At 31.0% G+C, this 11,058-nt stretch overlaps 1 protein-coding gene across 1 annotated transcript in view; it reads right to left on the reverse strand.

Moving 5' to 3' along the window:
* Positions 1 to 10,551, reverse strand: part of LOC105329680 (probable G-protein coupled receptor CG31760) — a 51,264-nt gene extending 40,713 nt beyond the window's left edge. The window contains exon 1 of the mRNA XM_066079175.1: positions 10,431 to 10,551. The gene's annotated coding sequence lies outside the window, so the exon portion shown is untranslated. The remainder of the gene's footprint in view (positions 1 to 10,430) is intronic.
* Positions 10,552 to 11,058: the final 507 nt, after the last annotated feature.

Here is an 11,058-nt window from a genome sequence, read left to right on the forward strand (position 1 = left end):
GGATATTGATATTGGCATTTCCATGTTTCTAAACTGCACTGATCATATCCGTGTATTTAAGGTGGTTGCCGTTAGAATTTGTTTCTTTTAAAGCAAAGTATCTTCTTTCTCTTGTTTCCAGCTTACATGTGCCTCTTCTTATAGTATAGCACGTTACTGTCACTCAGTGGTCCCTTTTACTAAAAATTTTACGACTTAAGACATTATTTTCCTTTTCTTCAAAAAGTATCAACGCTGTAAAATATCATAAAAACTCTTTTTTTACTTCTACTTATGACAATATTGTAAATAATACTTAAGAAAAAAATATGAATATCTTTTTTTGAACGAAAACTTAAATGGTTGTGAAATTTTTATCTGAGTCGTAAGATTTTTGGTGAAAAGGGCAATAGGTTAACAAGTACTATGCGTAGTGTTTATAATGAACAGCTTTTCAGTTCATTCTTGTAAAGAATGATCATGTAACTCATTGGATTGTTTTAAATTTTACAAGAAACACTGTCTTACAACTTGGCTAGCGTCTTTTATTTAATTAGTTGTTAGCGTAATAATTGGACGACGTTTTCAATTTATAAATGATTATTATGCATTTAATGTTTGACAATTATGCAAACAAATAAAAAAATCTTCTAAATCATGTTAATACCAAGAAAGTTCATTGACTTAGAATGACAAACGCATTTGTCCTCCTGTGTCGCTCTGTAATTTTTTGCCCTAGGTACTCTTTATAGAGTTGTGGATTAATTTTATTGTCTCAACATTCATGTTCTAAATATCCAAAGCGGGAGTGCTGACAGACAGTTGCTGAGGCTGCAGTTTTACAAATAAAATGTTATTTTTTAATCATCAAATTATGATGTTAAACAACAAGATGTACTTAATAAAATACAGATTTAGATTATATAAATATACACTTTTTTTAATTAAAAGTTTATTATTTTAGGCCCTCTCACAATTGGTGCTAAAACAGAAACGATCAAATATTCGTGCGACCGAAAAAATTAAGATTTGAATCTAAAACTGTTGCCAAAATACTCGCATATGAAGAAGAAAAATTACGAAATTTGCACGATCTAAAGCGACCATTGTGCGATGCAAACGTATTTGCGATATATACACACATGTACATGGGTATATATAAACTCAGCAGACGACAAGGAGGTATTTGTGCAGCAGCATCCATGGTCAAAATTGGTTTGAAACAAAGACTATCTATGCTTAATATACAGGGTATATAAACTAGAGGCGAAGCAATGATAGTACACTGTTGGAAGATTACACGAGACATGTTGAGCAAAACACACGCAAAGACAGCTGTGATTACGACCTTCAAAAACCAAGCTTTACTCTTGTAAGTACACACAACGTTGTAAGACTTTCGTACTAATGAGTTGCATTGCGATCATTTGGATCGCAATCTGTCGTGTCGGAATATTGTGCAAGCCACAGTGACTATTTTGAGGAATCTAAAACGCATGCAACGAATGCGAGACTTTGTGCAATGTATGCGAGAGCTCGTGCGAAGCTAAAATGTTCCGATCGCAAAGCGTTGTAAAGTGCTCGTACGCCAATTGTGAAAGAGGCTTAAGTCAGATCATTTTCATTGTTTGAAATCAGTCACGAAGTTATACTAAATCGATCTTTCTTGATTTGAGTAACTTGATGCTCTGTTATGCCGTTACTGTGACTGGCATATTTTCTTGATTTCATTTTTCTATATGAAACAATACCAATGCCAACCTTTGATGTCAATTAAATAATTCCATTTTCACAAGTGACATTTTTGCACTCGTATCGTGTAGATCTTGAACATTATGTATTTGGTGCCAACGAATATTATCGGTACCGTTTAATCGTAGCATTGTAAGTTTTGAGAATTGATTCAAAGAGTTGCCAATTTTTTTTACTATAGATATAGAACTTTGCACTCTACTTGTTGTCGTGTTAGTGGCCAGGGAACGAAATTATCACATTATGAAGAAAAGGAATTTTTATTATTCAATATATAAAGAAATTCTGTCGAAAATATTTGAAGTTCTTGTACAAGGATTTTGTTTACTTCAAAGGCATCCATCCATCCAATTTTGGCTAAAGATTCTACAGAAACAGATGGACAGTGAATAAAGTATGATCTGAAAACCTTACTTAAGCCTACAAATTGGTGAGCTTAAAATAGAAAAAGGATGTATTCTTCGAGAAATGGCTACATTACAAAAACATATGCATGAATGCTTTAAATGATGGATGGACAAACGCAAATACATATCCAAAGCGTTCAAAATGACTTTTTTATACCTCATTTCTATTACACTGACAGATGCAATAAAATCAATCATTTACATTTACGAACCCAGATGCACTGTGTCTTTCGTTAGAAAAGGTTATATACATCTTCTTATTTCGGATGTTAAAATCACCAACAGCAAGATCAATTCTAACTATCTATATTTGTCCTCAACGCGTTTTATATTATCCTGTAAACATTATATAACATGTATTGGATATATGTTTTCGTGGAGAAAAATGCACTTAGTCTAACATCGTATTCTTGGGTATTTTGAAGTGAAAATAAAAATCTTTGAAAAATTCATCATGTCTGAAAGAAACCATTAAAGCTCAAAAAAGCATTAAATACTTTGAAATATCATTCAGCATAATTGTTTTTTAAATGGGTTTTTCAGTCACCCTGTTATTTATATTATGAAAAATATCGATTAATTTTACGTGAAAAATAATTGAGACTTGTGAAAAATTGATATAAAACCGGAACGTGGGAGAAGTACCAATCCCATAGTATTTCATTTGTTACCAAAGTGTTGTTCCATTTAAAACAACTATGATAGTGTTATAAATGCCTTTATGCTTTAAGGAACTGTTTTATCTTTTTCCTCAGAGAGAGAGAGAGAGAGAGAGAGAGAGAGAGAGAGAGAGAGAGTTAAGTGAGGGTGTATGGGTGGGTGTATTAGGAATAGATAATTTCTGCAATGATATTAATCATTAGATAAAAATAAGAAATGTTTTTAAAGAAAAAATAATGGCTTGGGGTATAGGATACAGGAATGATAATATAATCGAAATGTTACAGGTGCAAAAACAAGGGAATGGTTAATGAACTCCAAAGTCGGGTAGAACAATTAGACAACCTTGAAACTTCGCGGCAATCTAGCTGTATTCCTAAATCAAATCCAATCAAAAACAGCGAAGCATATTTCCTGATATCAAAGGGAATACATAAAGTTATTTTGCCATATTCTAGCTTGGCCATTATCAGGCAGATAATGCACATACCAAAAAAAAAATAAAGTTAGTAATCATTATTTCCTGTCGGGAGATAACGACAATTAGTAAAGTAATTATGACTCATGATAACTCTGTTATAATTGCGAGCGAAACAATAATGGTAAGGAAGCTCACCTAGAATATTTTTGCTTGCTGTCGTTAAATGTATCCATAAAATTAATTTAGCCTTGAATATTACATTGAAGTGTGTGGAATGACTTTTGATTGCATTCCCAACACATCCATGGTGTTTTTGAAGGATCTATACACTGACCCTCCACTGTTAACAAATCTGAAGTAATCGGTTTAAGCAGAAGAGAGGAAGCCATTTGATGTACTATTCATTTATGTCGATTCCTTATTTTGCTAGACAAAACGTTCTTTTACTGTGGTCAATCATTAAAATCATGACATCTGCTCCTAAATACGTTAGCATTGAGGAAACCAATGCAGAACGCAACTGCCATGCAAATTAGGGAACTGGCTTCAAGGTGACACGCGATAGGAGATAGCAACTTCATTAGAACGTTAGTGCGATGTGATTTTGTGGGGGAAAAAATGCTTATCTTTATTCAATTTGTGGGATTTCAGATATGTATATCTTACTAATGCCCGATTTTTGGAATTTAAAAAAAATCACAATGCAATATTTAAATCGTTCTATAGTATTAACATGGCGCCAGATTTCAAAATCTACTTATTGACTTTAGAAATTGCACACGCGAAACGATGCATTATGTTTATCCAAAATCATACATAGTTTCCAGGATATTCGTCATTCCTTTAATTCAAAACGCTAAGTACTGAAGAGATTATGACTACTTATCAACAAAAAAGCATCATTTTGTAAAATTATTTTCCTGTAGCAATTAAACCTGAATCGAAACAGTATGACGCTTTCATAACTATATCTTAGACTCGATTTTTTTAAAAATCATATGATAATTTTCTTTTTCATATCCAAAGAAAAAAATCACTTCCCCCATACTCTTCTGATATTGTTTTAATAACTTTACAACATGTTTTAAAGCATAATCCCGGCCAGATACAATTGCCAAAAAAAATAAATAAAAATAAAAACATATAAAAATTAAACACTAAAATTAAGTCCTGAAAATCAAATCCTTGCGATAAGATCATCTGAAAACAATCGAAAAACAAGTACAGATTGAACAAAACACATTGCAATGAATAGCACCATTCTGCATGATACTGATCTGTAAAGATATTTGTGTATGATAGAAGGTGTGTGGATCGTTCAATAATTAATTCCAACCCCATCTAACTATTATGGATGCGTACACAAATCAGATAAATATAATTTTAAAAAAAACGGCGAAAAAAACCCCAGAAACATGTAAATAATACAAATATTTTTAACTTTTATTGTTGGATTCGGAGTGGCAAATATGAAGGAAAGCTGATACTGTATTATTTCTATACTTATTAAAAAAGGAAAAATTAATAACTTTTACTTGCCCAACATTGACAAGAGCGTCAAGTCATAAATATTTTAAAACCTCAAGATCACTAATGCATACATTTCTCTGATACTTTATCTCCCTTCCTCTCAGTTCAGAATTTTTTTTATCTAATTCAGACATAATTGCCAGTAAAAAAATAGATGCTAGCTCAAAAAAAAAATCTCCCAAAATGCCCAGATCTATAAAATAAAATGTTACTGTACCATTAAGACTTGTGAATGGTAAAGGAACAAGTTCCAATTGTAAAAATGTGGTCGTTTAAATTAGTGATGAAATGATGTGAAATGATGTGAACCCCCAGCGATTTCCTTTAAGATTGTCATAATAAAACATTAAATGATAAACTTTTTTGTCAGTGTTTAACCGAAATGTTCACGCAAGAAGTGCAGTTTCGGTCTGGAAAATAAGAACTACATTAATCTAATCTAATTGTGTCTTTGACTGTGGGTTTAAAAATCTATAAACTTGCTTTGGATGTTATTAGGTCAGTTAAAAATCTATAAAAACGTTTTGAATGTTAAAAAGGTCAATTGCATTGTGTTAGATGCTATGCCTTTGGGATAAGATTCATGGGGCATGTTTTTGTCTGATATATTCAGATGTCATATTTTATGTCTGTATTTGGGGAAAAATCATCATTTTAGTGACTATGTAAACAAGTGAAAAATGGTGTCTCTTTTCATAGTTTTGATGAGCACATGGTAGCGCAAGCATCATACTCACTATATTTGTTTATATACTATAATTTATACACATCGCAGTCAAGATTGTACTTAAGCAAGAACGCGTTTAATGTTACATAGTCAAAACAATTTTAAAAATTGGCAAATAACCTACTTACCTAGTTGCCAATGAATATTTTGTATCTAGTTTTAAAAAACATTCCTTACATTTTTACATTATGATTGAGATTTTCTTAATTGTGAAAATATTTCAAATTGAGACCCATTATGAACAATGATAATAAAGTAGTCAAACAGCTATAATGTTTTATATTTACATTTACATGGATTGTTTCTTGAATAAAAGGAGCAAAGAGGTTAATATCTGATAATTATGTTTCCTTCAGGTCAATATCTAGTAAATGAAAGGTGTCTACAGCTTAATGAAATATAAGTTATACTTTATTTGTTCAATGGTTGTTCATAATATTTGCTTTTTTGACAGGGTGTACCGCGGCTTAAATAAATTTTTGGTAAATACAATGAAAAATCAAGTTTTAAACTGTCAATTTCAATAAAATATGAAGGAAATAGGTAACAATTTGTCCATTTTTGACTAATGAAATATATCTAGAATCCCTTCAGTTTCTCAACCCCCCCCCCCCCAGAATTAAACAAGGGCCCACGAGAAACATCGCTCACCCGAGTAACATCGGCTCCAACTCTAATCAAAGTAGCTAACTCTTTACAAAGCAGCTTTATAAGTTAAATACAAATATCCAAGACAGTATTGTTTCAGTGGTGGTTGTTACAACAATTAATAATTGGGATCATTTAATAGATAATAATTTTGCATTGCAGATCTAAATAAGAATATTTTTTAAAAGTATTTTACCCATATGTATCTACACTGGTTTTTTAAACTATCCTGATACCCATAAAAAGTTTTATGGGGCTGTGAGTCATGGTTTAAACCAAATTCCAAACTATACTGCTAACTCATACTTTGAATATCCTCTTGAGGTCGAGTCCGAAAGTCACAATTAGAATTTTCACTATATTAGCTAGAATGCTTGCATAGTTAATTATTAATTAAATCAATAAAAAAATATTATAATTCTAACATAAAACTTTTAAACTTGTTTCGGGCCGCACCATTGTTCAGGGATACAGTGTGAAAACTATGGATCAATACTGCAGCAGACGGTTATTTTAATCAAATGTTATTTTGCCCATCTCATTTGTAACGATTACCCCGCAATTTCAAATTGTCTTAATGCATAAAGACTGTGTATTTAAAACAAAACCAACTTGCTTAAATTTATCGTCTTATTCTAATATTGCCAACCACGAATGAGGGCAAACGAATTGAAACTAAAACATAATGTAAATTTTCATGCAAACAACTTTCTGCAAACAGTTAGGCATTGATAACCCGGATGTAGATAATTCACCAAAAGAAACTGTATAACCTCTTCTTGTTAAGTGTTGACAGAATAAAAAGCTCATCAGGATTTTCTATTTGGGAAATTCTAAAATAAAGCTACTTTAATAGTCCAATGTCAACACATGTAACCGGTTAAATAATTAAAGTATATATATATATATATATATATATATATATATATATATATATATATATATATATATATATATATATATATATATATATAACAAGACGGTCTCGTGTTCTAGAGGAAATAATCATTTTTAGCAGAAAATAAAACAAAATCTACGTCTCTTACTTTCTCTAGAAAACTTATTAAAATAATATTTACAAATTATATTCATCTATTTACAAATTGAACTAATCTCAAGATGGGTAAACAACGAAAGAGAAGTTTGATGAAATTTGCAGGTAGTAACTGTATGAAATGAGAAATATCTATCAACGGCATGTATATCTCTCTACGCACGGCAAAAAACTTTTAACGAGTTAAACAGGATGACTTCCCACGTTAAAGCTGTCATCGCACTGACTAACATTGCTTCCAGATGATAAGAACCTCCAAACATGCATTACATTATCTTGGTTCTCATAGGAAAAAATGAGGTTGCTAGTAGTATTACCTCATACCTCGAAATTCAACAACCGTCATAGTTATAATGATATTTAACATCATAACCCCTCCCCCGAAAATGATAAATAACGTGTATAGTTTGAGTTAAAATTGACAGAAATCATTTCAGGTCAGACGCGACCTATCTTCCATTTTTTTTATATATATTTTTTCCTATCTCCACAATGTGAAGATTTCCACTAAATAATTCGATATTTATATTTCATGTTATATGATACTTTTTTTCATTTAGATATAAAGTGTTCAATTAAAAATACATACTATGATTTTATTTATAAACATTCAAATGCATTTTGCATGGTATTTTAAGGAATATTCCAAATATTCTAGCTCCGAAAATAGCATGGTTATGCACCCTGAATTTTTGGGAAATAACAGGTTTAAATGTTAATTAATAAGGAATAATATATCAAGGAAACCTATATAAAACTGAGGAACGCCTCGTGTGTCCTTAAGGGACAACTGTTAATTATCTTACATAAGGGCAATTACTGATGTTCTGATTACATGTATCATAGACTCATTACAAGTATTTCGTCGACAAATCATTGCTATTAGTTATTAGAAGCTGCAATGTAACGATATAACAGGATGAGGTGTGATTTGATTTTGTTGATTTCGATAAATAAACACGTTAAGGAAAAAAATAAGGCGTCAGGAAAAAGAACATTTATCTCGACTGAAGATGAACAAATGCTGATTTTGCATCATATTTTGATTTAAATAACTATTTTTGAGAATGATACACATTTACATGTAATGTTTCAGCAATTTAAATCCGACTGACTTTGTTGAATTTCATGCATTACTGTACTTTTTAGCAATAATGGGTAACGAATTGAGATAAATGGATTATTGTCCCAGATTTCATGCTAAATTGCCAGAGGTAATATTTCATTTGGTGCAAATATACCCAATATACTTTATCTATTCTCATCTACTTTCATTTGCATATATTTTACTCCCACAGAAGCCTATACTTTATTGCGAAAGTATGCAAGTCGGTGTGTGAGTATTTTTTTTTAAATTTGATTTCTTGCGTAAAGATTTGCAAAGCATGTCAACCTCACTATTCATCTTGTTTGGTGGAGATTCCTTTTCCGCCATTTTAACAAAATGTGCCCTCAATGATTACAACGACTATTTAATGAATGTCATTTGCTCGTCTTTAAGAATATCACCGTATAATTAATGGATCTTCACAGACATGTTAGTTTTAAAAGACCTGGTGTTTGTCAAGACATCTAGTTTTTCAGGAACACGAAGAACTGGGTGAGAGCATGACACTCTAACACATCTTGATAGTAATGCAATAATAATATCCACTACAAACGCAGTGTTTATCTGGACAGCCATTAGATTATCTATTTTACTATACTAATAAGCTAGATTTTGTCTCAATTCAATTAAACATACTTAGTACTTTTGTTCCATTTTTTTTTTTTTTTTACAAATGTTTTAAGATTGTTCATTAACCAACCACTCTCTTTGATCACAGTCTAAATCGTCTGTTTAATGTGTCGACTAGAACAAATTTGTTAATCAATACCAATGTATGATTGTCATTACATATCATCATCGTTCTCCTCAAGAATAACAATCTGTGACACGTTAGTGAATCAAGAGTACAAAGATATTTCGTGGTCCATTTCCATGCAAAAAGCGGGCAAAGGTTTAAATGCAGTCTTCCTCACGTGTGCGACAAACCAAAGTCGTTATTACCACTTTACGATACACAAATGTTGCATTATCGTGGCCAAAATCAGCATTATTTGCAATCATCCATTCGTTTATGGTCATGGATTAACAATAAGCAATGAAGTCAAACTCCGAAGTATGTTTTACAGCAAAGAATGGATACCTTGCAGTAATTAGCAAAGTACACGAGAAGGGGAGTGTAGAAGATAACGATAAATGGATAAATAGGATGATAAAACCAATTACTTGGTATTAAAGATATCCTTAAACCATGGCTATTTCAAGTGAATTAAGCTTTCATTAAAGATTTACTGCTAATTATACTGTTACACAACACAAACAGGAAGACACAGAATTTAGGGCACCTCTTAAATAATCAAAGTACATGGGCTAGACGTCATCTTTAATATCATTTCTTTAATCCCGTAATTGTTGTCATTTGTATTGTGGTTTTGTAACCAAATATAGTTTTTAAATTTGATCGATCAATACATGTATATAATTATGTGTATAAACATTCATTGGGGATTTCAAAGGTTTATAAATATTTATTAATTAGAGATTTATGCATCTCAATATCTCTTTGAAGCTTTGTAAGCGGTCGTCCATAAGATAGTATTAATTATCGCATTATATTTTTTTTTATATAAGTTAAAGTGTTGTTTATAAATGGAATTATTTAACAATTACTTATCGTCACCATGCTTCCAATGCATTCAAACTTTAATATCAAATCCTTTTGATTTGATATTTTTTCAAAATTTCTTTTACACAGATTTTTTTTTAAGTCAAACATGGTACCCATTCACTGGGCCAGTTCTTTAACACTATATACATGTATTGGGTTCTGTCTCAGCAGAAATAAATCAAAGCTGAAACTCCGTTAAAATACACCATGTTCATGAAAACCTTTTAACGTTTAGAAGAAAGAAATTATGCATGTGACTTGAAACTGAAAAACAAATGCATTCAAATACATTCAAATTGGTTCTTTTAGACAAATATGACCTTTTCACATATATCTACATATCGAAATGTAAGTTTCTACGACACTTCTTTCATCATCTGATGATCAGATGAAAATTAGTCGTACTTTCTTTTTTCCTTTTGATAAATAACTAAACTTGAGTAATGAATATCAGTTCTTTGTCGCATCTTTGACGTGACCAAAATATCGGTAATTTAGATGCAGTAACAATTTGTTAAGTATTTTAAAAAAAACTTACCTCCGGTTGTGCGCACGAACGTTTGACTTAATTTTCGAAATGAACCTCTCTTAAAGCAGAGTTCATACAGAGATTAGAGCTCTTATTCATGTTAATGTGTATCTAGCAGCAGTTCAATCATTATTCAGTCATTAAGATCTACAAAATATACAAGCAAAAATCAAAAGCTATAAAATTTAAGGCAAAATTAAGTTAACGAAGTAATTATAGGTGATGTTTAAAAAAAAAAGTTGTGCGCTAAAGTATGCACTTTATGATAAAAACAAAACTCGTGGGAACTGGCGATTAAAACAATCGATAAAGTGAATCCATGTTGTTTTAAGTTTGCATCCTTCGTGTATAATAATGTATAACATCTCATTTCCTTTAGGAATAGGAAAAATTCTAATCATGCAAGCTGGTATTTTTAATAACTGAATGAATTATTACTTGAACCAAAATGAGCGATATATATGTTGATCAATAAAACACACGTTATACATACATTTCTAGGGCATCGTTTCGATTATATTGTGCAAATTGTAAATGTTTTCATCACAATTAAACGATTATCACATATAAATGTTTTTAATACTTCGATATGCAAAAATGCAGGTTAAAAATGAAATAATCGTAATTGCTTACATAA

Source organism: Magallana gigas, chromosome 3 (assembly GCF_963853765.1).
Source record: "Magallana gigas chromosome 3, xbMagGiga1.1, whole genome shotgun sequence".
Taxonomy (NCBI): Eukaryota; Metazoa; Mollusca; class Bivalvia; order Ostreida; family Ostreidae; genus Magallana; species Magallana gigas.